Genomic DNA, 27,381 nt, shown 5'->3' on the forward strand with positions numbered 1-27,381 from the left:
TTCTTATTTGAGAAAGAGTCCCAGTCCACTGGTTCACTCTCCAGATGCTGCGGCAACGGGCACTGGGTCAGACCAAAGCTGTGCACTGGCAGTTCAATGCAAGCCCCCCATGTGGTGGCAGAGACCCAAGTCCTTGACCCATCGTTACTGCCTTGCAGGGTCTACACTGACAGGAAGCCAAAATCAGGAGCCAGAACCAAGTGTCACAGTCAGAAACTCCAGTGTTGTGTGCAGGTGTCTTAGGTGGCACCTTAACTGTTAGGCCAAACACCTGCTTGTTTTCCCTGGTGTTTGAAGGACAATGAGAGAGTTTAATTGGATTAAACAGGGACTCTGTGCAGTAAATATTTATTTTATATGTTCAACTTTCTGCTTATGACACTACCGTATGTCTACAGCAAGTGGGGTCTATGACGGTTGAAGCACATTTTATTCAGTCATTACAATAGAGGACACTGATCAGGTCACAGTGCTTCCTCAAATAAACTCATTATCTGATAGTCCTGACAGCAGACACACTACATGATCATTTCTGAGCAGTTTTTCATTCTGTGGGGAACATTAGCCTTTACCTGGAAGGTATGTTTGTTCGCACATAAGTGTGTTTTAAGCTGCATAAGCATGGTTTTTATATGATCTGGGTCAAGATTTCCAAACAGTAACTTATCTCGTGTCCCTTTAGGCCTCTGTTGTGTCTTGTGTACAATTCTCTTTTGAAGGACCCAACATGGTGGTCTAGTGCTGAATCCTCATGTTTTAAGAGTCAGGATCCCACGTGGGTGCCAGTTCATGTCTTGACTGCTCCCTGCTGTGGCCTGGAAAAGCAGCCGAGGAAGGCCCAAAGCCTTGGGATCCTGCACCCGTGTGGGAGACCCGGAAGAAGTTTCTGGCTTCAGATCAGCTCAGCTCCAGCCATTGTGGCCATTTGGCAAGTGAGCCAGTGGATGGAAGATCTTTCTCCTTGTCTCTTCTTCTCTCGGATATCTGCCTTTCCAATAATAATAATAAAATCTTTATATATATATAAACAATTCTGTTCTGCCTTATATCCCAGCTCCCTATTTGTGTGTGCTTGTCCTTCACTGAAGGGCGGGTCATCTTTGTATCCCTCCCGTCCCCCTCCCCAGTGCCAAGAACAACACTAAACACAATGAAAGATGTTCAACAAATGTGAATTGGATGAGTGAGTTAGTTAACGAAGAGCAACTTAAGTTTTATTTGCATGTGCACTTGTCGTTTCTGTCCTCAAGGGGACTCGAAGTACAGGAAAATGGTGTTAAGAAGAGACACTGTTTCCTTTGGAATAAGCCTTAGCTTTGTTGCTCTGCCACATATGAACAGTCTGATAGGGTGGAAGGAGAAAGGGCCTTGGGCTCAGGGAACCTCCCTTGCCATTTTGGCATTGTTATTGTGTCAGCTGCCTGGCCCTGGCTGGGTTACCTAAGTTTGAAAACTCCCAATTCTCTCATCTGTGAAAAATGAATACATCTCTTGGGATTCTTGGAGGGAATAAATGAAATGAGCTACGCAAGTGCCAAGTACAGTGACACACACATAGGCCATGCTCAGTAAGCGGAAGCTTATTGGAATCACTTGGAATACATGTTATTACTCTTTTTGCCCCAATCGTTGCTCATGGCTCCTAACTCTAAAAGCCTAATTAATAGATTAGCATGTAGGAAACATGTGACTGAGAGGTGACCACCTGGGGTTGTGAGGTTGTCACCTGCATCAAGTTCTTCATTTCAATGTGCCTTCCATCGCATACTGCCCACTGGTCCACAAAAGAGTGAATGAAGGCCTTAACAGGGTGCTTCACGGGGACTGAGAGTAACCTTCCTTCTTGTGTATAGTTATGCTCTTACATTCCCTGAAGTACAGTTCAAATTTTGTCACTCTTCTATTGAAAACCTTACATTAAGGACTCCTCACAGAATAGCCTAATAGCTGTAGTCCTCGCCTTGCACACACGGGGTTCCCATATGGGTGCCAATTCTAATCCTGGCAGCCCTGCTTCTCATCCAGCTCCCTGCTTGTGGACTGGAAAGAAAGTGGAGGACAGCCCAAGCCATGGGAGACCTGGAAGAGGCTCCTGGCTCTTGGCTTCAAATCGGCTCAGCTCCAGCTGTTGTGGCCACTTGGGAAGTCAATCAGTGGACGGAAGATCTTTCTGTCTGTCCTTCTCTCTGCATGTCTGACTTTCCAATAAAAATAGATAAATCTTAAAAAAAAATAATTCCTCACAGCCTACTGTGTTCACAAATGTGTCAACCTGTCAGATCCACACCATCACCAGCCTGCTTACTGGCCAAACACTGCTTTTCCACCTCTGGGTTTTTGTTCTTATTTCTTCTGCCTGTTCATCACTTTCCAGGCTACCTCTAATGCCATCTGTTTGTTTCTTTTGTGTCTGTTTCAAAGGCTGAGAGCCAAAAACGTGCAGAGAAAGATGGACAAAGAGAGCTCTTGCATCTGCTGGCACAGAGCCTGAGTGCCCACGACAACCAAGTCGAGGCACGACTGAAATCGGGAGCCCAAAGCTCAGGCTGGGTCTCTCACATGGGTAGCAGGGACCCCATATTGGCGCCATCAACTGCTCTCTACCATGGGGTGTCTTAGCAGGACAGCAGGCCGGGACCTGGATGCACCGTGCTGCCCTTAACATCTGTGCCAGATACCCCCCCTCCAACTTCATCTTCTGTAGGACCTCCTCTGACCATCTTCCTCAGGACTTCCTCCTTTGAATCCCCCTTCGTACCTTATACTTTTTGTTTGAATTTATTCACCTCAATTTATTCGAGAGCCAGAAAGCTCCCATCCTTTGATTCACTCCCCAAATGCCTGGGAATGAGCCAGCCAGGAGCTAGAAGCCAGGAACTTGACGTTTTGTCCATACTGGGCCCTTACCTGTTGCTTTCCAGGATCTGCCTTAGCAGGAAGCTGGATTGGAAGTGGAGCTGGGCCTGGAACCCAGGGAGTTGTGTTAGCTTAATGACTGGGTCAAACACACAACCTCTATGGTTTCTCTTTCTACAAAATAGTTGTTATGATACTACATGATAAGCTGTGCACTTAGTTTTCCTGGATGTTTGTGTCCTTGAACTTTAAAAGCTTATTATCTTTACTAACCTGGTGCCATCACCAAGTGTTTCATAACCACTCTGTTAGCTATTGTATGCAATATGTATTTTAGGTTAATTATTTGTATTACATGTTTAACATTGAGAATATTAAAGCAATTGGCCTTTGATTCTGTTAGGAATTTGTTGTCTTACTTCCTCAAGGTTGTATTTTTATTTGATGTGTTTTAACTTTGGATCGTTGGAAGTTTCCTTTCCTTGCTTCAGGTATTAGCCACATATGAATTAAGATCTGTTGTTGTTTGCAACTGAAGGTAGCTGTTTACTTGATTCTGAGCAGTAGTCAGCTAGAGACCGCTAACTGCATCTTCCAGAGCGAATCACCTGGCTTTGTGATCTAAACCGTTTCTATTTGTGAATAAATAATGTGATCTGCCTCTTTCATAGAGGTCCTTTCCATAGAAATTGCCACCTTCTGACGAACTGAATATTTTACTTGTTTGTCTGCTTGTCTGAAATCATTAGAATGGAGGTCTGTGACGCAGATATTTTAATTTATTGCTATACTCCCAAATCATAGAATAGCACTTAGCACATAGTAGGTGCTCAATAAATAATTGCTGCATGACCAACTAGAAAAAGTTGGGAAATCCTCTAATTTATTCCATTCGTAAGAGTCTTAAGGAAGTAAAGTATAGCTTAGAAGAGTGTCTTCTGTACTCACTGGCTTTTGTGTCTTTCTTTGAGTACCCTTGAACTTAATATATTTTTGTTTTCTTAAATGCAAGTAAAATGAGACTGCCAGTTCATGTCCTGGTTGCTTGATTTTAATAATCAGCTTCATACTGGTGTTCCTGGCAAGGCAGCACATGATAGCCCGCCCACTGCTGAGGTCCCTGTGCCGGAAAGCAGGAGGGACCTCCTGGATCTTGGCCTGAGCAGCCCTGGGGACCACAGCCATTTGAGAGAGAAGCGGTGGGTGGAAGATACCTTTTTGTTATTCTGCTTTTCAAATAAATAAATCTTAAAAGAACAACAACAACAACCTACCACATCATTCATTGTCAAATGATTCTGTCTCAGTTGGCTAACGTCTAAGAAATCCACTGAACAAAATCTAATGCAGGCCTGCCGACATGACTCGGAGGCATTTAAGAAGACTGCAACTAAAACAGTACAATGCAAATGCAGGAGCATTATCTATGTCAAAACCTTTCCTTTTATTTTCCTTAAATGCTGATAGTGACCCTGAAAATTGGTCGAATCAAGCTTCTGATGTGCATTTGGGTTTGCATTCAGTTTTCTGCACATACGACTGGGTTTAAACTGTGTTTGAAGCCGCAATGAAAAGAACTGAGTCACTGGTGATTCACGAGGAGCTCTTCCCTTCCTCTGCTGGAACTCAGGCCGGCGCCTGCAGCATGGCTGCTCTGGAACCTGAAAGCCTGAGGAAGCCTGCTTTGGTGTGGCAAGTTCTGCAAAAGCCTCCTCTGCCCCCTCTTTTTTTTGTTGTTTTTCTTTTAACGTTTAAATTGAGGCATTTGATATTAAGGCTTCCTCGTGGTGGGCACTCGTTACAGTGGACTTTCCAAATCTCAATATAAATTTCTCTAGTCTCTTCCTCTATGGACATTATCTCATACATGAAATGCTGCTGGCTCGCTTGCTTTGTTCATCAGTGAGTTTCCAACGCCTTAGACAAGACGGTTGTAAGCATTTGAGTGAGGACACTAACAATCATAATCATGCTTCCTAGAAAAATAGTAAAATTCTTTTAAAAAATTTTTTTTTACAATCTTTACATAGTTAATTAGGGTAAAAAGGTTCAAGGGCTGTAGGAAATTGGGTAAGACTATTATTTCCATATTGTTTCCAGAAAAATAGTAAAATTCTATTGAGACTTTTTTTTCTAATCCTTGTGAGGGTTCAGTTCTAGCCTAAGGTGCTTCTCGACTGTGAATCCATTGATCCTGCCGATCTTAAGTCTGCTCAGTGCATCCCTCCTGCAGAAAGAGGACCAGCGGGCACCCCCATAGGCACTCGCACCTGTGGGAACCAATGGGCGTTGTAACAGGAAATCACTTCAGCTTGCCTGTTCCGATAGATAGTAACGAGCAGCACCCAGGTCACGCTGCTTCAGTTTGCAGTTCCTTACTGGGATTACACAAGGTTTCTTGAAGATGTTTTATGATAATAGAAGCCTAAGAGAGAAGCAACTTTGAATTTGAACATGACTGTGTGAACAATTGTTCGCCTTTTCTTCCTGACCAAGGAGTTGGTGAGTCGTCTTCCTTTCAGTAAATGTCCTTCCTGTCTTCCCAATGTTCCATCTCCTGAAACCTTACTTGAGTACGCAGGGAAGGGGGGTGGAAAGTGGATAAATGTAAAATCAATAAAGTTGAAGCTGACGTTTTTTGCCAGTAACAGTTCTGTTTCCACTGACAGTAAACGCTGATAGAACATTGTACTTTTATTTATTTATTTATTTATTTAACATGAGATGTGCTTAGCTTGATTGAGCAGGTTTCCCACCCCCCACCCCCAGGGAATGGGAAAAAATTCTGGAAAAACATTTTAGAAAGTTCCTTTCTTCCAGAATGCTAAAATGGAAGTTGTATAAAATGCAATTGACGTGAACTGTCTGACCAGGAAGTGCTCTTTTAAAGGCTCACTTAGAAAAGTAAGTGTCTGTAATAACTTCCTGTCTCGGGATGAAGGTGCTGGTAGCCTGAGAGTGATCTTAGAACTCAAGTGGAGGGCAGTTTTATTTTTCCTGTAAGAGGCTGGATTTTTTTGTTTGTTTGTTTGTATTATAACCATTATTTTTAAAGAAAACCATATCTGGAACAATCTTACCGATCACTATAGCTAAATGAAGAATATTTAAAGACCTTACTTTAGTATGTGGGATTGAAAATACCAGTACGGACATGTATCTAAGAAGATTTAATGTGAGTAAGCTTGTTTGATGTTTCATTTCACATGGAATGTTTCCTTATAAATATGGTTTGGATCTAAACATTGTTTAGGAGTAATTTAATTCAACTTTTTGTTGAATGCCAAGTGAGTTTTTGTGATCTTAGCTCACAGTTCTCCTAAGAGTCATCAACTTCAAATTTTGGTTTCATATACTTTATATATTTTGACTTATAGTATCATGTCCTGCAAATAAATATTAGTTCTGATTTTTTTTAAATTTATTTTTCATCCCCCTGGATAGGTAAGGTTAATGCCCGGTAAAATATTCAAATCTGCTCAGCAGGGTCTTTTAAACAAAATATTTTAAAATATACTGAAAAGTCAGTATTACATGGCTGCAGTTTATGCTAATGAATGACATTCTTACTTAAAAACAGTATTTCAAAATTAAGCTACTCCAATTGGTGCTATTCATTTTAGTGCTCTTTAACAATGAGACCACTTCCTATTTTTCTTCTTTCACAAAGAGAGAAAAAAGGATCAAAATCTTGACCGTTACACCAGAGTTAGAGGCAGAATAATCAGTTTTGTTACATTTACTTTGTTTTGTAGCTTTTTTGTGTCATTTTAATGCATAAAGTTATGAAAGTGAAATGTCTTAGCCATGAGAAAATTAATAGATTGAGAAGTTATTGCAATCCATAAAATAAAATTAAAAGGAAGTATAAAAGTAGGTGATTTTTGATGTAACAGAGTTTTAACTTTAAAAAGTGCCATGAGCTAGCTTTATAAACAGGGTGAGTGTCTGTTATACTTTCCTTCCTGACTTCTCCAGGCTCTTGGAACAGCCTTTAAATGGAACGTGTAGGCTAGTATGTAACCCCGATGTCTGACCTGCACGTTAGATGTGTAAATTTCATCTTTAAAATTATACCTGGGATGCATTTTCATTCAATAAAAATTACAATGTATTATATTGACTTGGGGTGGGAGATCATCTATTGGTTTTAGTGTATAAAGACCAAATAAAAAATTTCTAATAATCTTTGAAATGTGTTACCATAAGGCATGTGCTTTTTCCTTAAAGTCTGTGAATGTTAAAGATTTCAAATGGCCAAGTGTGTGTATTTCAGCTCTGATAGGCAGGGCGCAGATGACGGCGGTGTTCTGGGTCCAGAAGTATCCCAGCCATAGCTGGATGGGGGTGGGGCAGAGGAAGTGGGTAGTGCTTCACAGTGACAGATTATTGCAACTGCATGGCTGCCTGCCAAAGCACCACTAGCTGAAGGGAATAGTGGAAGTTACTGTATTCATTTGTGTGTGTTTACTTAACCATTTGAAGGTGCCTATTGGTTTCACATGCAGATGAAATTGCTAAACTCTTGCTCATTAGCTGACATGTGCTTGGTCATCTATTCTGCGGTCTACCTTGGTCATTTTATCTCTAGTCTGCAAAGATCACACCGCCTCTTTTACGGAAGGTCATAGGCTGATAGAAAAAGGATGGGGGAGGGGAGGCAAAACTTAAAATGACCCATGCTTTTATTTTTTAACGAAGACCATTGAAGAGTTAAAAGATGTAAGGACATCCCACCATAGTTCGATAATTTCTGTAGAATGCTAGTACAAAGCAGTCACCTCCTGTGAGGGAGTTTGTAGTTCTAGACTGTTCTCATTTGGTCAAGAATTGAAATTCTTGAGTTGCTGTCACATAATGTAATGTAATCAATAAAAAAATAATATAACAAAAAAAAAAAAAAAGAAATTCTTGAGTTGCAACATGAAAAGAAGGTTTGTGGAAGAAATACGACATCTCTGCCCAGAAGTGTAAGGAGGGAATTGCAGTAAAGTTATTTTTGGAAGTATCTTCCTGTGAATATATTTTATGTACCAAGAAGTGTTTTTAAAAACTGACGTTCAGTCACTGGGTGTGCCTGCTGCTATAAAGCCATTGGCATCCTGGCTTCAGCTTATTATTTTACGGTTGCTTGCACAGACTGGTTAGGTATATTGTCATTTTGAGGGACAATTGAAGGCTTATTGGAACATAATGTTAGTAAACATACAATATTGTATTGTATTTCATACAATATTAGATTTAAGAAAATGGTACATGAGAAAATATTTCAATGATTGTAAATTTTTGTGGGAAGTTTATGATAACTTGAGAATTACACTTGTTTGAATCAAGTCAGCTCTTTTAGAGAATTCTGCCATAATATTTACTTCTAACTTTATACTAAAACAAAAACAAAAACAAACAAACAAAAAACTTGCTTTCACTGGTGAGAGGTATACAAATTGCTCAGGTCACAGGGATATTCAAAGAAAACATTTTTTCAAGCATTTTGATATTAGTACTAATCTTAAACTGGCTGATCCAAGTAGTCGCTTTCTTTTTTAAGTATGACCAAATTAAGAAGATAACAAGATCCTGTCAATATCATCAACCAATGACACAGGAAGGAGCAGTTAAACTCCCGTTGCAGAGTGCGAGAGAGATCACACTGGACCCAAGTGTAGATGTCAGGGGGATTTTTATTGCCCAAGCTTGGTGACAGCAGCTCCCGCTGCACTCCAGGGACCAGGGCGTTCAAAGACATGGGTTTTTAAGCTCTCATCCTCCAATCAGATTCTCTATCTCTCCTCCTCTCTGTACATCTGCCTTTTCAATAAAAATAAATAAATCTTTAGAAAACAATAGATATGGAAGAAACAACACAGTACATATGGAATATTTAATCCAAGACACAGTTTGAATGTCATATGTACATTTCAGAAAAAAATGATTAATCTCTAACTGGGGTTTAGAATATTTCACAACACAGTACTATTAGATTTTTATAGTGTATTTATTTGTTGATTGATAGTATCCAAGATTATACTTCTTTCCTATCATATTATTCAAAGAAAGAGAATGGCATTTCCTTGTGCTTCTATGGGGGTGATAGAATTCTAACCTTTAGTATTTCAAATCTTGAAATAAATGTACTACTTTATTACTTGTATAACAAGCTCTTTTCAGTATGTTAGAGAAAATGTTTACCAGCCTTCATGAAAGGATCAGACTCAAAGTTAGTTCCTGTTGTGCTAATAAAACTCTCACTGATCAAACTTACAAAGTAGTGTCTGTTAGCAAATTAGATCCTGGTCTGTAGCTGACAGCAGCAGGATATGTCCTGTGCTAGCTCTCTCATTGGAAACACCAGTTGATAGTATTATCAAAGTTGCCTGCTTTCTGCAAAGATAAGGAAGCCACAAGGTCCCTCCCAACTCAGTACCCTGTGATTTCAAGCTCATTTCAAAGGACGGAGCAACTGTCTGGTCAAAGGAAAGCAGTGGGACTATCAGGGTACGCAAATGAGGACAAAGAATTTTTTTTAAATGTGCTAAAAGCTTGTCATTGTGGGACAAACATCTGTTCCCGCAGTGAAGATGACGCTGGTTAGCATGCCCACATCCCACATCAGGGCACATCAGGGCACCTGAGCTGGATTCCTGGCGCTGGGAGACAGCGTTAGCCCCTGCCACCTGTGATGAGTCCAGCCCTGTCTGTTGAAGCATCTGGGAAGTGAACGAGCAGAAGGCCATGTGCTATCTATATGTTTGTGTTTCAAAACAAACGAACAAAAAATCTACCCACTGTTTTTTTTTTTTCTAATTTTGCTCAGTTTGACCATGTGTCCATACATTTGCAGCATATGGTTATAAACAAAGCAAATGGGAGAGTTACTTTATTTTGCCTAGAATGGATTATATTGAACTCTTTTTTACTCTTCTTCCCTCTCTATCCTGGTGAATGGTTTTCTGTTTGGGATTGGAGTAGGGAGGAAAGTACAGGAGAGGACAACAGAGAAGCTGTCACTTCATCCTAGTGTTGCCGCTCAATGGGATCTCCACAGCCTGTCACAGTCGTGTGTGTGTGTGTGTGTGTGTGTGTCTGTGCACGCGTGCACAAAGGGCAAAGGTGTGGTGGTCTAGCAGCTTCAGCAGCCACTCTGGTCACCTCGGTTCCCTATCAGAGTGCATGGTTTGAGTCCCAGCTACTCCGCACTTGGTATCCAGCTCCCTGCTACTGCACATGTGGAGAACCCTCGTGGGATTCCGGGCTTCTGACTTTGGCCTGCTCCAGCCCTGGCTGCTGCGGGTATTTGGAGAATGAAACAAAAGACAGCTTTCTTCCTATGTGACTCTTTCTGTCACTCTATCTTTCAAATGAAAAGGAAATACATGCAAACTACCTATGGTTCTTTCAGGATTATAACGTACTCTCTGCAGAGGTCAGTGTTACAGTTACTGAAGTTTTATCTAACTTGTTGGCAGAATGATCATCTTGTGTCTTAAGAGAAATAAGTGCAGTTGCTCATTTACAGAATAGTACGTGGAAATTAATATTAATACATTGCAAGATTTAGTGAAGCAGAAAGAATGCTTTTTCTTTCAAAATTTAAAAATTAGGAAAAGAATTTCAAATTTAAAACTATAAACTAGTGTGCTTAAATTGGAGAAACCTGCAGAAAAATACAACTGAGATGCTCAACCAATATGTCTAATTCATAGCCCTGTTCATTGCACGGATTTATTTTATTTTTTAAGATTTTTTTTAAGACACAATTTTTTTTAAAGATTTATTTATTTTTATTGAAAAGTCAGATATACAGAGAGGAGGAGAGACAGATAGGAAGATCCTCCATCTGATGATTCACTCCCCAAGTGAGCGCCTGCAACGTCCAGTGCTACACCAATCCGAAGCCAGGAGCCAGGAACCTCCTCCAGGTCTCCCACATGCAGGTGCAGGGTCCCAAAGCCTTGGGCCATGCTTGACTGCTTTCCCAGACCACAAACAGGAAGCTGGATGGGAATTGGAGCCGCTGGAATTAGAACCGGAGCCCATATGGGATCCCGGCACGTTCAAGGCTAGAACTTTAGCAGCTAGGCCACGGCGCCGGGCCCTCCAGTCTGGTTTTTGTACTTGCAGGTGAGCTAAGGTTTGCTTGGCCCTACCCAGTCTGCCCCCTTCCAAAACCAACCAACACACTAGCCAACAGTTGGAGCTACCTTTCCTAGCCTGCCTGACTCCTAGACCTGGTCCATGTGCTCACCAACGAGAGCTATGACCCACTAGGGGAATTTTCCCTGTTCCCCCACTGGGGTTACTCCCAGACCCAAATCTCACATGCCAGTGGGTGTCAGGCCCTTGCCTGGCTTAGACTGCTCCTCCATCTGGTGGGTAGCTGGCAGGCAAAGCCTAGCTCCATTGTCACTCTGGCCCCCCGAAAAGCTCAGGAATCGCCCATTGCCACTTGGCTGGGAGATTCAAACACCTGCACCTCTGAGCAGACTTACCTGGACTCCATATTACATGGATTTAAAGAGTTATGACGACTAACTTTGGCTAATGTAATACATTTGTGAATGGGGCTTCCTGGTAAATTGAATAGCTTAAAAAACAGAATTTTCACATACTCCGAGCCTTTGCGATGGCTTCCTGAATTCTGTCTCTCCTGCCTGCTGTGCCTTCAGGGTTACCACATGGTTCATGTACAAGTCCAAACTGCCTTAATGCGGCCCACACGGTCAGACACTTAGCTTCAGCCTTTGCCTCTCCCAGCACAGAGCTGTATGGCCAAGCAAGCCGATGCTGCAGGTGCTTGGGGACGCTGTGCTTTGCTTTCAACATTGCGCTTTGTGCTGCTCTGCTTGCTCTGCTCAGAAGGGTTTTTCTCCTCCCCCCATCGTGTCTTGTAAGACCCCTGCTGACGAAGCCCCCAGTTCCTCCAGGCAAGGCTGGTTACCCCTCCCACTGTTTGCATAAACACTTCTCATCGAGTCCCTTTTTAATACTGTATTCTAACCATTTTGTGGTGTGTGTGTTTTTTTTTTAAGCACCCTTTCTGTTGATTGTTTGATTTATTCTGGCATCCATTTATGAGCTATTAATTGAAAAGTTAGCATGCTCCAGTGTTTGGCACTGGAGATGGAGTGGTAATTAAAAAAAAAAAACAGTCATTGGCTCTGTCCTTTACCAATGGATGTTAAACAATGGTAAAAACATTTGAATAGTTAGGACTGTGACGAATGTAAATATGGGGAGCAAGAGAATATTATTATATGCTTAGACTCCTATGTACAAACTGTATTGACTGTTAAAAGCTGATTGCAAATTTTTAAAAATCCTAAAAAACCTTTTTTGAAATATTTATTTATTGTTCACCTGAATTCAGAATTACAGACAGAGAGGAAGAGGACGAGTAGAGAATCTTCCATCCACTGGTTCACTCCCCACATGGCCACAACAGCCACAGCTGAACCAGTCAGAAGCTGGGAGCCAGGAATTTCTGTCCCACGGGGCTGCAGGTGCCCAAGACTTTGGGCCATCTTCTGCTGTTTTGCCAGGCTATATAGCAGGGCACCAGATTGGAAGTGGAAGGGCTGGGGCTAGAACTACCACCAGTATGGTATGTTGGTAGTACAGGTGGAGGATTACACTACTAACCACTGTGCCAGCCCCCTAAGAAGATTCTTTAAAACATCTACTTTATTTATTTAAAAGATAGAGCTACACAGAATCTTCTGTCTGCTGGTTCACTCCTAAATAGCTGTAATGGCTGGGATAGGCTAGGCCAAGCTTAGGGGCCTGAATCTCCCCCTGGGTCTCCTGCATTTGGTGATAAGATCCCAAAATTCTACTGCTTTCCCAGGCCCATTAGAAAGAAAGCTGGATCACAAGTGGAGCAGCCACACCCAACCAACCCTCACATAGCATGGCGGCTCAACCTCCTACACCACAGCGATGGCCCTGCTAAATGTTTTCAAAGTTTATCTCTGAGTATGTCATTTAGCTTGCAGTAATTGTAAGTGGCATCGTTTTCTAAATATGATAGGAGTTAGAAGTTCATGGGGAAAAAAGTAATTGAAAGACAAGGCAAAATAAATCTTAAACACAAAAGACAAGGCAGATCTTCCCTCTACTTTTTTTTTAAAGCCTCATGGTATTTCCTCCTGGTGATTGTTGCTATGTAGAAATGCACTTGATTCAAAGATGGACTGACTGTTGATCTCTTGTGACCTTGCTCAAGCCAGCTGTTTGCTTTAGTGTTTTTTTTCCAGATTTCTTGGGATTTTATTTATATATTTATTTTTAAGACAGTCATGTTATCTTCAAATAATGGCAGTTTTATTTTGTCCTACCCAAATTTTGTATCTTTTCTTAGCACCTCTGGTATAATGTTGAGTGGAAGTGGAAAGAGCAGAATCTTGTTCCTGGTCTTATTGGGCAATCAGCTAGTTTCCCACCATAGTAACATTGTAACAACTACGGTGTTTTGTTGTTGTTGTTGTTGTTGTTTTCTTTTTTAGTAGATCCTCTTTACCAAGTGAAAGAAGTTTCTCTTTACTCCTGATGCTCTAAGTGGTTGTGTTGTTTTTCTTCATTTTATTTTTAAAGTCAGAAGTGGGTATTGAATTTTGTGAAATGCTTTTTATATGTCAGTGAAAGCAATCACGTGATATTTTTTCATTTTGAGCTTGTTGATGTAGATCACATATTTTTAGTCTTAAACAATACCTGTAGAAAGCCCACTTGATGACCTGCAGCTAGTTTTTTACAGTATTGGATTATATTTCTGATATTTTGTTGAAAAATGAGGTGTTGGGTTGCCTTTGGGTTGCATCTCATGGTGACGCTGGCCTCAGAAACTGGGAAGGGTTTATTCCTCTTCTGTTTCCCGAAAGAGATCATGTTAAGCCTCTGATAATTCTTTAAATGCTTAATACAATTTCCAGTGAAGCCAGCTGGGACTGGAGGCATGATTTTCATCATCGAGTCAATTCCTTTTGTGGTTAAGGGCTGTTCAAATTTATTGATTTCATGTTGGTGGATTTCTGATAGACTGTGGTTTTATAGAAATTGGTTCATTGCTAATAAGGTATCAAATTTGTGAGCATAAGTTTATTCCTAATATTTTCTTATTATCTCTTAATGGCTCCATGATATCTCCTGTCTTGTTATTGGTGATCTATCGCTCTCACTTTGTTTCATTGTATCTTATTTGAACTCTGAAGTTGAGATCCAGTTCCTTAACAGACTTTTAAATGCGCGGTACAATATTACGTGCAGACACACTATTGTGTAGCAGACCTGCGGGTGGGTTCATGCTGCCCAATTGAAATTTTGTATCTGTAGAATAACAACTCTCCATTTCCTTTCTCCCTTTTCTACCTGTGGCAAACTTTACTTCTATGAATATGATGATTTTATTCATTACTTCTATGAGTTTGAGTTTGATCCTTTTAGGGTCTTCATTTAAATGAAGTCATATAATGTTTTCCTTGGCTGGTTGGCTCCTTTGACTTGACATAATTTCCTCCAAGTGTATCCACTATATTGTATATCATAAGCTTACATTCTCTTCAGAGGTTGAATAATATTTCACTGTGTTTTTATTATCACCTTTTTAAACCTGCTCATGTGTTGATGAACATTTTGACTGTTTTTATATTTCCTATTATGACTGGTGCTGTAGTGATGGTGAGAATGCTAATATCTGACATCTTAATTTCAATTATTTTAGATAAGCACCCAGCTGTGGCTTGCCGGATATGAATCATATACTAGGTCTACTTTTAATTTTTTGAGGAGAATAGTTATTTTTGTCTGTTTATTGTTCTCAGTGTTGTTAGAGCTTTGTCAATTTTTTTATTGATTTTTGTCAGAGTATCATTTTTTTAGTTTCATTGAGTTTTCACATTGTTCCCATTTTAAATTTCATAAACTTCTCCTCCTATTACTTCTATTCTATTTATATTTTGGCTATTTTGCCACTATTTTTCTAGATTCTTAAGATATAATTTTTCATTTTTTATTTGAGACTATCCCCCCTTTGTTTTATTTTATTTTTATTACAAAGTCACTTATATAGAGAGGAGGAGAAACAGAGAGGAAGATCTTCCATCTGATGATTCACTCCCCAAGTGAGCCACAACGGCCAGTACTGCGCCAATCCGAAGCCAGGAGCCAGAAACTTCTTCCGGGTCTCCCACACGGGTGCAGGGTCCCAAAGCTTTGGGCCGTCCTCAACTGCTTTCCCAGACCACAGACAGTATCCCCCCCCCTTTTTAATGACTTATTTCTTTATTTATTCACTTATTTTTAAAGGCAGACTTGCAGAGAGAAGGAGAGATAGAAAGATCATCCATCTGCTGACTGACTCCCGAAGTGGCTGCAAAAGTTGGGCTAATTCAGTCTGAAGCCAGGAGCCAGGAGCTCCTTCTGGATCTCCCAGGAGGGTTGCAGGGTCCTGGACTATCCTTCACTGCTCTTCCAGTCTACAAGCAGGTTGCTGGATGGGAAGTTGAGCAGCCAGGATTAGAGCTGGCATCTACAAGGGATTCTGGTGCATGCAAAACGAGGATTTAGCCAGTAGGTCATTGTACTGGGCCCAACCATCCTCTTTTCTAATGCAATCATTTAATGCTGTTCATTTTCCTCTTGGTACGGCTTTAGATGCATCCAACTTCTTTTGTTTGTTTGTTTGTTTAGCATTTCTTAATTTGGAAGACAAGACCAGACTGATACACAGAAAGCTTCCCATGCATCTATTTTCTCCCCAGATGTCCACAGTGATGGAAGCTGGGCCGGCCTAAAGCCAGGAATCCGCCTCCTGGGTGAGCAGCAGAAAGCTGGAGTGGGGATGGAGCCAGGACTCTTAAGTCCAGGCACTCCGACATGGGATGTGGCAGTATCTTAACTGTTGCCCCAAATCCCTGCCCCATCCTAAAAATGTTCTGATACACTACATTATTATTTTAATTCAGCTCTGTATTTGTAATTTCCAACTTCGTCTTTAACCCATGCACTGTTAACAAATGTGTTATTTCATTCCAAAAACCCTTTGAAGATTTTCTTGTTGTTTTTCTGGTATTGATTGCTAATCTGATTTCATTCTGATCAGAAAAGATAAAATTTATTTGATTTTAGCTTTTTCAACTTTTGGATATGTTGCAGTTTTCTGTTTCAGAATGTGTCTTGGTTTGATGCAATTTCCATAGCACTTGAGAAGAATGCAGATTCTGTGGTGGAAATTGTATTGGGTGACACTGAGTAGGCCTGGTGTTGATAGTTAGATTCGGTGTTGCTAACCTTTGCTAATTTTCTATCTGGCTGTTTTCTCCGTCGCTGAGCCTGGCGCTTGAACGCCTCTGCACAGCGGCCAGTGTGCTCTTGCGCTCAGCTCCTTCAGCTTCTGTTTTGTGTATTTCAAAACTGGTGTGTGCGTATTTGCAAATACTATGCATTCTTGGTGTATCACTTATTTCTATGTAATGTTCCTTTCTCCATAGTAACTTTCTTTTCTTTGAAATTTGTATTAATTGAAGTATTTTTTAAAGTTCAAGCTTGCATAATACATCTTTTTCTGTGCGTTCACTTTTCTCTTGTTTATGGTGTTATATTTGAATTGAGTTTTTCATGGTGAGCATATTGTTGCGTCATATAATTTTTATTTGCTCTGCGTGTCTATTTTTTTTTTATGGTAGCAGCTTTAAAATCTTTGTCAGACTGTTCTTACCTGTGATTCATCTTGTTATTGTCATCAATTGTGTGTCCTGTCACATTCAAGTTGTGGTTTCCTGGTTCTTGGCAGGTCAAGTGATTTTTTTTATCATGTCCTGGTTATTGTAGAATTTTTTAAAAATTTATTTTACTAACTTTTATTGTAAAGGCATATATATATACATATATATATATAGAGAGAGAGAGAGAGAGAGAGGGAAAAGGAGATACAGAGAGAAAGATCTTCTATCCCCCATTTTACTCCCCTAGTGGCCACAATGGCCAAGAGCTGAGCTAATCCCAAACCAGGAGCCTGGAGCTTCTTCTGGTCTCCCACGCAGATGCAACATCCCAAGGCTTTGGGCCATCATCTACTGCTTTCCCAGGCCACAGCTGGGAGCTGGATGGGAAGTGAAGCAGCTAGGATTACAGCTGGCATCCATATGGAATCCCAGTGGATGCAAGCTGAGGATTTAGTCACTAGGCTATTGTTCCGGGCCCTGGAATTTTTTTAAAGATTGTATTTATTTTTATTGGAAAGGCAGATTTACAGAGAGAAAAAGAGACAGCGGGAAAGATCTTCACTCTGCTGGTACACTCCCCCAGTGGTTCTAACAGCTGGAGCTAAGTTGATCTGAAACCAGGAGGTAGGAGCTTCCTCCAGGTCTTCTGTATAGGTGCAGGGTCCCAAGGTTTTGGGCCATTCTCAACTGCTTTCCCAGGCCACAAGCAGGGAGCTGGATGGGAAGTGGAGCAGCTGGGGCATGAACTGGCACCTATATGGGATCCAAGCAGATGCAAGGTGAGGCTTTAGCCACTAGGCTACAGCACCGGGACCTACTTTGGATTCTTTTAAAGATTTGTTTTTATTTGACTGGCAGATATATAGGGAGAAGGAGAGACAGAGATCTTCCATCGACTGGTGCACTCTGCAAATGGCCACAACAGCTGGAGCTGAACTAATCTGAGCCAGGAGCTAGATCTTCTGGATCTCTGTCATTGAGTGTTAGGGGCCTAAGGACTTCCGCTGCTTTCCCAGGCCATAAGCAGGGACTGGATCGGGTGGTGCAGCCAGGACACAAACCAGAACCCGCATGGTATGTTGTTGCTGGCGGGTGGAGTATTAGTACCATGCCATGCTGTGAATATTCTTGTTTGCAACTACTGAGCCTGTGTATATTTTCTCCTTTGTTTTCTGCTTGCATTTAATGTGGTCATTCTTGTCATACTTGTGTGGATGGTTAATTTAGTTCTTTTATTTTTTTAAAGGGATTATGAATTTCTTTGTTTGCAAGACAGCTCCATAGAGGAGATCTTCTGTCCCTTGGTTCACTCCTGAAATGGCCATAATAGCTCCTCGGCTGAAGCCAGGAGCCAGGAACTCCATCCTACTCTCCCACATGGGTGCCTGGGCCATGGTCCAGGCCTCGGAAACTGGGCTAGAAGCAGATAGCCAGGACTGAAACTGCCTCTCCATTATGGAATAAGGGCATCTGATGGTGGCTTATCCAGCTGGGCCACAACTTCAACTTTTTCTTTTAGATCTGAATCTTTCTATGATGCCATTTTGCTTTGATTCAATCCTTTGTCTCTGCTTGAGCTCTCTATTGGATATCTGCTTCTGCTGAGGAGCAGGGCACTTCCCTGGTCATCCGCCCACTTCTCCTTTAACCTTAGGTGGGAAGTGAGTTCTGCTGGTTCCCGGAGTGGAGAGTATTTGCCCTAAGATGGCATTGGCTGCGTAGCAACATTCCAGTCAACAAGTATACACAGTGGTAGCCCCATCCGACCATAATATAGTCTAGCAGTGTGCTAGGCTGCACCGTCTGGGTTTGGGCAAGCACACCCTGTGGTACTCACGCAATGATGCAATCACCTAATGACACAGTGCTCAAAACTCGTCCTGTTGGTGAAGTGACACCTGGCAGTATTTCCGCTCTGTCTCAGTTACGCACTGGGAGAGGCAGGTACCTATATAAGTAAGCCTTTGCCCTCTGGCAGAGTGCTGAAACTTGGGATCCAGAAAGATATTCTGTGCCCAGGAGCAGTAGGTGACCCTGGGCCTGCTTTGCCTGTTGCCCGCAAAGTGAGGATATAACCACTAGGCTACCGCACCGAGCCCTTCCTGGAGTTTTCAAGCCCTTTAATTCTTTCTCCTCAAGCTGAGTTGGAACTGACTGGCCAGGATCCTGAGTTTCATTGGGAGTCTGAGATGCCTGTAAGTCCTCCCTGCGTGATCCCCTATTAAATGTACTTTTTCAGAGCCAGAATTTCAGTAAAATACAGTAAATCATGAAATGAGACCATCTATAAACCAATAATAGCCATTTATGTTTGTCTTAGTTTGACAGAAGTAAAGTTCCATTGTTAAAAATCTCATTTTAGGGGCCCGGCGCGGTGGCGCAGTGGTTAAGGTCCTCGCCTTGCACGCCCGGGATCCCATATGGGCGCCGGTTCTAATCCAGCTCCCTGCCTGTGGCCCGGGAAGGCAGTCGAGGACGGCTCAGTGCTTTGGGACCCTGCACCCGCATGGGAGACACGGAAGAGGCTCCTGGCTTCGGATCGGCATTGGATCGGCCGTTGCGCTCACTTGGGGAGTGAATCATCAGACGGAAGATCTTCCTCTCTGTCTCTCCTCTCTGTATATCCGCCTTTCCAATAAAGAAAAAAAATCTCATTTTAGGTTTTGAATTACATGGATTAAGAGAACTGAGGGTTTGTTACAGTTTTGCCTGCCTTTCACTGGTCAGTTTAAGTAAAGGAGCTGTTTTCAGTTGATTGCATGATCTAATTCTACCACCTGCCCACAGCATTGTGTAAGAGACCCTGCCAGCTGTCCTGTTCATGGAAAATTATATCTTCAAGCCAGACAGGAATGGTTAATTGACTTAATGGCAGGACAACGGCATAGCTGCTGTCGGTGTGTCCCATGGAAGGAATGCAGCAAAAATAAAACTGTTTACTCTTCATTTATTTATTTGCCTCTATCAGTAGCATTTTATTTTAAAAGGCCGAGATAAATAGCTACTAATTGGCCTGCTAATAAAGGAGAAAAATTTTTGTGTTGGCATTTTCGAGTTACTGGCGCTTTGCTTGTTGGTTGGCTGTCTTGTTTCAGTGGGAGAGTGGGCATTTGAATAGTTGTTAAGACACTAGCTGACTTACTGCCTGACATCCCGTACCAGAATGCCTAGATTTTTCTGGCTCTCTACCGTTCCTGCTTTCTGCTCATTCCAAAGCCTGGGAAATAGCAGGTGGTGACTCAAGTGATGTGGATCCCTGCCAGCCATCCAGAGTCCCAGGCTGACTTCTGGACTCCTGGCTTCACCCCAGCCCAGCCTTGGCCTTTGGAGGCATTTGGGGTGCGAACAAACGGAAGGGAGTTCTCTCTCTCTCTCTGCCTGCCTCCCTCCATCTCTTTCAAATAATTTAAATTTTATACAAATTTTAGATAGAAAAAGGGAATTATACAAGACAGACCTATAAAGGGATGAGCAAGTGGAATCGGAGACGAGTAGCTGAGAAAAGATACTCCACTTGTACGCAGAGTTGGAAAAGATAAAGTCACAAAGGGCAGGAAGGCTGGAGGAGGCTGGAGGAGGCTGGAGGTGTGGCTGGGGGAGAGCCCAAGGAGAAAGTCCGCCGAAAAGATTGTTAACCAGTAATCAGTGTCAACACTGGAAGTGCTTCCCAATTACTATTTGTAGGTATCATGGGTATTCAAAATAAATTCATTTGTTTGCTTTGTATAAGTACCTCTGTGGTTTCAAAATGTTTTGCTTACTAATGCGTTTTTTTTTTTTTTTAGCATTTTTTTAGGGCACATCTTCATGCATTTTAAAACTCTTCTCATCAAAACAACCATCAGGACATATAGTATTATCCACATTTGAGAATAAACGACAGGATCAGCCAATAGTTCAGCCAGGGGCTGTGTCCTGATGTAACAGAGCCCTGTTCTCTGGGATTCCATGCTGTCTACTTGTTCTAGAAGAAGTGGAATGGAATTCTAAGTTACATTTATATTGCCTAGTAATTGCTCATTTTTTTTTTTTTTGCCCCCCATGATATGGTTCTGCAGGCATAGGGATTTTCTGCTTCACTTCCCCATTCTCCTCCCCTACTTTACTCCAGTAAGGCTGGCCTACATTTGCAAATCTGCCAACAATATCTGCTCTCGTCCGTGTAGGGTGAAAGGAACCCTCGTCCACTGGTGCTTGGAGTGTAACCTAGTTCAGCCACTGTGGAAATGAGTAAGAGGAGTGCTAAGACAGCTGAGAATTAATCTACCATACGACCCAGCCATCCCACTTCTGGGAATACATCCAAAGGAAGTCAGATCTGCGTATGAGAAAGTGATCTGCAATCCTATATTTATAACTGCATAATCCATAGTCGCGAAAATATGCAAGCAACCCAGATGCCCGTTGAAAGAAAAATGGATCAAGAAACTATGGTACATCTACTCCACAGAATACTACTCAGTCATTAAAAAGAATGAAATTCTACCATTTACAACAGTGAAGTAATTACTCAGTGAAGTAATTGCTCACTCTTAAAAATCGCTCATCACAGTGCATGTTGTGCCGAAATCCCCCATCCAGCAACGAGACAAGGTTGTAAATCTGTGTGTTCCATGTTGAGAGTTTTATGTTTGTTTTCCTTTTGATTAGTTTTTGTTAGGAGGCAGTTAGAAAAGATAGGTGGCATAGAAGAGAGAAAATTCCATATTCTTGTTCTCCATATCAAAGGAAACAGATGTCTCACATCCTCAAAGCGTGTGACAGTTTCCGTTGCATGAACTTTCATAAAGAAAAATGAGCTCTGACAAACCACAGGACTCCTGTGCGCAGGATGGGCGCTGCACCTTGTCCCCTCCTAGCTCGCTCTGCCGCTCTTTGTACCTCCTCCTCCCTCTTTTCATTCACTTCCCTCTCCTTGTTGTTTCTTTTTTGAACTCCTTTTTCCTCATTTTTTTCTTTCTTATCAGTCAACCATTTAAATTAGCCACTCTTTTATTTTCCAAAGGAGCTGCCATGCAGTATACTTCCTCTTTATGATCATTTCCTGTTTGCCAGACTATCTACTGGGCCCAGACACACACACACACTCTCTCTCTCTCTCTCTCTCTCTCTCTCTCTCTCACCAGTTAGGGTAACCATCTGGGGAGCACCCCCCGAGGCTGAGTCATGATCACGGGGTTTGAGTAAGGAATCTGTCCCCTACCTAAGTGCACAAAGCCGCCTTGGCTTATTTGAAATTCATTTTAAAAAATAAGATTTTTTTTTTCTGCCACCAAAGGTTATATGAATATGTGTACTAGAAGGCATTAAAGTACATCTGCCTATTTTTTGCAGACAGAAAGGGATGGATAAAGATTCATCAGATCTCACTAGTGTAACACAAACACGCCACTTTGAAGTAATGTTTGACAGACTTGAATATAATCTTTACATTTATTTTCTCATCTGTCACTTTAACGTTTCATAATGATGATTTTTATTAGTTTCTCATTATGACATTTCTAGATAACAATGTGTGAAAACAGCAGAGGAAATGAGTGTCTAGTTTTTATTTTTAAGACTCATTGTGTTCTAGGAAGGATGCACCAACCACCCCATTTACTTTTGTGTCCATATGTTCATGCTGTCCAATGCATTTTCGGTTTGTCAGCGTTGACCCAGAGTTCTGACTTAATGGCATTGTATCTCAGGCTGGCTTTCTCACTGGATATAATAATCTCTTTGAGGGAAGAAACCTTAACGTGCTTGTAATTGTGTCTTTGCTACCTGGCATGGAGCTTGTCACATAATAGATTTTAAATAAGTATTTAAAGGGGGAATGAATAAAATCACAGGAAAAAACCAGTTATGTTTATAATTCTTACAGATTCAGAAGCCATTATAAATTCCTTCCGCCACAGGTTTTGTGTTTTATCTTGGTTAATAATACCACTCCGGGCCCAACGTGGTAGCCTAGTGGCAAAATCCTTTCCTTGCACACACTGGGATCCCAGTGCTAGATCTAGTCCCAGTGGCCCTATGTCCCATCCAGCTCCCTGCTTGTGCCCTGGGAAAACAGTCTTGGGGCCCTGCCACCACATGGGAGACCCAGAAGAAGCTCCTGGCTCCTGGCTTCAGATCAACACAGTTCTGGCCCTTGCAGTCACTTGGGGAGTGAATCAGTGGACAGAAGATCTTCTTCTCTGTCTCTCCTCCTCTCTATATCTGACTTTCCATGAAATAAATCTATAATAATAATACTATAATAATAATTCCACTTGCTTGTGCTGGTAGAGAGTTTTGGTTGTTTTTCATTTGGGACTGGCAAAATCAATTTTGTATTTAGAGACCTCCAGTGAATGACAGCATTGCAGCTCATCTATCAGAGGAAACGAGTAGCATAACATGTTACCTGTTAGTGTAACTCTCAGCAATGACTGGGCTGTAGTCACGTGCGGTTTGCTTGCTTGGGTTTCGCTGCAGAGCTTTGGTCTCGCTCGGGGAGTAGCACAGTGTGGTCCTCCCTCACGTGGGTTAATGGACTTGTCCTCCAAAGGCTGCAGCCCCCGCGAAGCAGCGCCGGAAACCGTCATATTTCTGTTTGCTCTTTTAGTGCGATCTCTGCTTGTTTTAGGAACTCAGTAATGTATGCTGGATGACTTGATGAAAGAGGAAGCCTCACAGTGAAGCTCTTAGTGCTGTATGTTCTGTGTTAGAATGCACATGTGATCAATGGCAATGACTGGAAATCACTGCCTAAATATGCTATCTGAAAATAAGCAAAAAATGCCTTATTGGAATAAGGAAAATTATAACTTTCAGGTCAGTTTTATTATAATATTGTCATTCTGTTGGTCAAAGTGAGTCCACAATTAATCCATGCAGAGCAAAAGGGGCTTTTGACATTTTACCTCGCGATAGGAATTGAGAAGGATAGTGTGTGTGGCCTCTAAGTAGATCTTTATTCAGTGAAACATAAAATGCAAACTCTGATGCCGATTATTATTAAGTCTTGTGAATATTCTCTTTCTAGAATTTTGCCTTTTTTTTTTTTTTGAAGAGAGAGGAAGATCCCACCCACTAGGTCACTCACTAAATGCCCCAGTGGTCAGGGCTGAGGATGGTCAAAGCCAGGAGGCCTGAACTCACTGCAGTTCTTCCATATGGATGACAAGAACCCAAACACTTGAGTTGCCTCCCAACATGGACATTATGAGTGAAAGCTGGGATTGCTAGCGGAGCAGACTCAGTGCCAGGTGCTCTGAAATGGGGTGTGTGCATTCCAGACAGCATCTTAGACACGGACCCCATGTGAGATACCTCAACACTCTATCTTTGGGGTGCAGGCAGTTGCCACAGTGCAGGGTTTGAGACACTGCTCGGGACATTCCCATTCCGTCTCAGCATGCCTGGGTTCCAGTCTCAGCTCTGTTTCTGATGCGGCTTCCTGCTGATGTGCACCTGGGAGACAGCAGGTGTTGGTTCAATTAGTGCAGTTCTTGCCAGCCACATGGGAGGCCTGTATTAAGATCGGGTCCTTGGATTTAACCTGGCCTAGGGACCATTTGGGAGTGAACCAGCCAATGAAAGAGTTCGCTCTGTTTCTCCGTCACCTCCTTCTCAAATAAATAAAAATGAACAAGTGAAAAAAAAATTTTTTGGAAAAGTTCAAGTCTCTTCTTTCATCCAGAATTGAAACAGCCAGGTAGCAATGTGTACACTATTTAAAAATATAGAGAAAAAATTTCTGAGGCAGCATTACAACTTTGAAATGGTGGCCTTCGGGAAGCAGAAATTGGGAGCACAAGTGGAAAAGTGAGGCAGGACACAGCTGGGGTTTTCTCCCCACTGGAATCCTTGCAGGAAATTTAAATTTTTTAAATTATGGAAGTGTGTAATTTTGGTAAAAAAAAAAAAAAGTCATGGTTGTTAATGCTCCTTTGGCATAAAATATTTGTGTAAGAAGGACACAAGTGGGGGAAAGGAAGTTAGGGTTGGAAGTGGAGTCAGGCTTTGAACCCAGGCACTGACACAGAGAACGTGAATGTCCCAGTCAGCCCCTCAGCCACTGTGCCAAATGTCTATGCTGGAAATTTGACTTTCCTACCCCCGTTTCCCGGATACAGTTATAGCATATGTTTGGTTAACTGAACAGATAACACTTAAACTAGCACGAATATTTACAGCTGTGATTTTGAGTGGACTAGGCTTGAATTTACCCTATAGAAATACCTGGTTTTCCAAGAATACGTAAGTGCTTCATTTACTTTATTAATTGATACTAACTCAGTTTCACAGTATTTTCCAGAGTTATAAATATCCTCTCAATTTCTTTCTTTGTACCTGGCAATCTATCAAAGCTCACCCTCAGGATCCCTGTGTTTTGCTATTTCAGACTCACGCACAAATGCCATTTTACACTGCCGCCTATAAGCACATCGTTTCTAAAAATAAACGTGCGTTTTGTTATATGCACTGTTCTGAAATGTTATTTTACATATGCACTGTATTTGTATGAAAGATGACTGACTATAAGCTTGCCTTATTTTTTTTTACTACCCAATTGTTTTCTGTGCCTTATTTTGTCCTTTCAGCATTACTGTAGAAGTTTATACTTTGTACAACACAGTTAATGTGCTTCTTTAAGTTTCTAGACTATGTAGCATATGTAGAATCTGAGATTATAGGAGCAAGTATGTAGTGTAAATTAAGATACGAATCAGGGGACCGAGCAAGGTGTCTTAGTGGCTAAATCCTCCCTTACAACTACCGGAATCCCATGTGGGCAGCAGTTTGTGTTCCGGCTGCACTTCCCATCCAGCTCCCTGCTTGTGGTCTGGAAAGCAGTAGAGGATGGCACAAAGCCTTGGGACCTTGCACCTGCATGGGAGACCCAGAAGGGGTTCCTGGTTCCTGGCTCAGGATCAGCTCAGCTCCGGCCATTGCAGCCACTTGGGGAGTGAACCATTGTACGGAAGATGTTTGTCTTTCCTTCTCTGTGTAGATCTGCCTTTCCAAGAAAAATAAATAAACCTTAAAAAAAAAAGTATTCTAGTTAGGGCTAGTTAGGGTTACCAATGGCCCACATCAGAGAACCTGGATTCATACCCAGCTTTGCCTCTTCACTCCAGCTTCATCCTAATGAGGACCATGGAGGGAGCAGGGCTCCTGCGACCACATGGGAAACCTGAACAAAGATTCTGGCTCGTGGTTTCAAACTGGCTCAGCCTGGCTGTGGTGACCATTCGGGATTTAATCCAGCAGATGGAAGACCTCTGTGTCTCTCCCTCCAACACTTTCAAGTCAAATAAATACATCATTAAAAGAAAGGGAGGGAGAGAAAGTAAGAGAGGGAGAGAGGAAGAGACAGAGGAAGGAAGGGTGGCAGGGGGAGGAGGGCCTCTCTTACCAACCTTTCCTGATGTTAGCCACTGGAAGTAGTATGTACTTCTACAGTTTTCCTTTATCTTTATCAATGTTTATATCGTAACTGTTATTTTAAAATGTAATCACAGTGGTCGCTTCGGCAGCACATATACTAAAATATAATCGCAGTTTGCATAGCACGCATTGCTTAACAATACTCTAGTAGGCTGACCTGGAGATCTGCTCCTGGTTTTATTAGTTTCACAGTAGTTAACTGCATCATTGTACCAGTTCCTTTTTGATGGACATTTGGATTGTTTCCAGATATTTTCTGTTTCCAACAGTACTATAATTATCATTATAAATAGCAGTGTGAATCATTTTCAGTTCATCTATTCTGACTTTAAAATAATTCCAGATTAGAAATTCTCTTTTTTCATGAACTCCCTGGTAATGGAGAGGCTCCTTGACTTACTTTTCTTTATTTATTCCAAAGAGAGAGATACAGCAGCCAGCATTATGGTACAGTGAATTAAGCTACCCGCTGTGACTTTGGCATCCCATGTGGGTTCAAGTCCTGGCTGCTGAGCTTCTGATCCAGCTCCCTGCTAGTCCAAAAGAAGCAAAAGATGGCCCAAGTACTTAGACCCCCAACCACATGTGTGGGAGACCCTAAAGAAGGGCCAGGCTTGTGTCTTTTTAAAGATTAATTTTATTATTATTTTTTAAGATTTATTTTTATTGGGAAGTCAGATATACAGAGAGGAGGAGACACAGAGAGGAAGATCTTCCATCCACTGATTCGCTTCCCATCCTGCTTGTGGCCTGGGAAAGCAGTTGAGGACGGCCTAAAGCCCTGGGACCCTGCACCCGCGTGGGAAACCAAGAAGAAGCTCCTGGCTCTCACTCCTGGCTTTGAATCAGCTCAGCTATGGCCAGTTTGGGAGTAAACCAGTGGACGGTAGATCTTTCTCTCTATCTCTCCTCCTCTCTGTAAATCTGACCTGCCTTTCCAATAAAAATAAATAAAATTCTTAAAAAATAGGGTATTCCAAACATGCAGAAAACAACCAACTCTCAGTTTTAAGTTTTTAAGGAAATAAATTATATGGATAAACTCTCCTCTGTAACCATTGCCATTTCCATTCCTTTCCATCTACCCTAAGTTTAGCTACTGTTTCTGAAGTTGGTGCATATCCTTAACACCTGATTTTCTATGTTTCTGCAAATAGTACATCCCTACATGTGTGTTAAAATCTGCATGGATTTCAATATATACTATTCATGATTGTTCAGCTTCGTTTTTTCTTCTTTATGATTTGAAGATTTATCTGAATTGATAAATTAGATCTAGTTCATTGATTTAAACCACAGTATGACATCAAGTTGCTTGGTTGTACCACAGTTATCTTTTTCTCTGTTAATGAGTGTTTAAGGTGCTTCTCGTTTGTTGCCATTATGA

The 27,381-nt window shown here is 41.7% G+C and overlaps 1 protein-coding gene across 3 annotated transcripts in view; it reads left to right on the top strand.

The window, feature by feature from the left end:
- The window catches only part of TAOK3 (TAO kinase 3), a 154,276-nt gene that overhangs the window by 5,790 nt on the left and 121,105 nt on the right, over positions 1-27,381 (top strand). Inside the window, exon 1 of one of the 3 annotated variants that reach the window (XM_040986913.1) lies at positions 4,927-6,031. The exons of 1 other annotated variant lie outside the window; for it this stretch is intronic. The gene's annotated coding sequence lies outside the window, so the exon portion shown is untranslated. Of the gene's footprint in view, positions 1-4,926; positions 6,032-27,381 lie in introns of those variants that run through there. One more of the 3 variants, XM_040986912.1, reaches the window with a different exon arrangement.

This window comes from Ochotona curzoniae, unplaced genomic scaffold (assembly GCF_017591425.1).
Source record: "Ochotona curzoniae isolate NIBS_2020 unplaced genomic scaffold, NIBS_Ocur_1.0 contig_46, whole genome shotgun sequence".
Classification (NCBI taxonomy): domain Eukaryota; kingdom Metazoa; phylum Chordata; class Mammalia; order Lagomorpha; family Ochotonidae; genus Ochotona; species Ochotona curzoniae.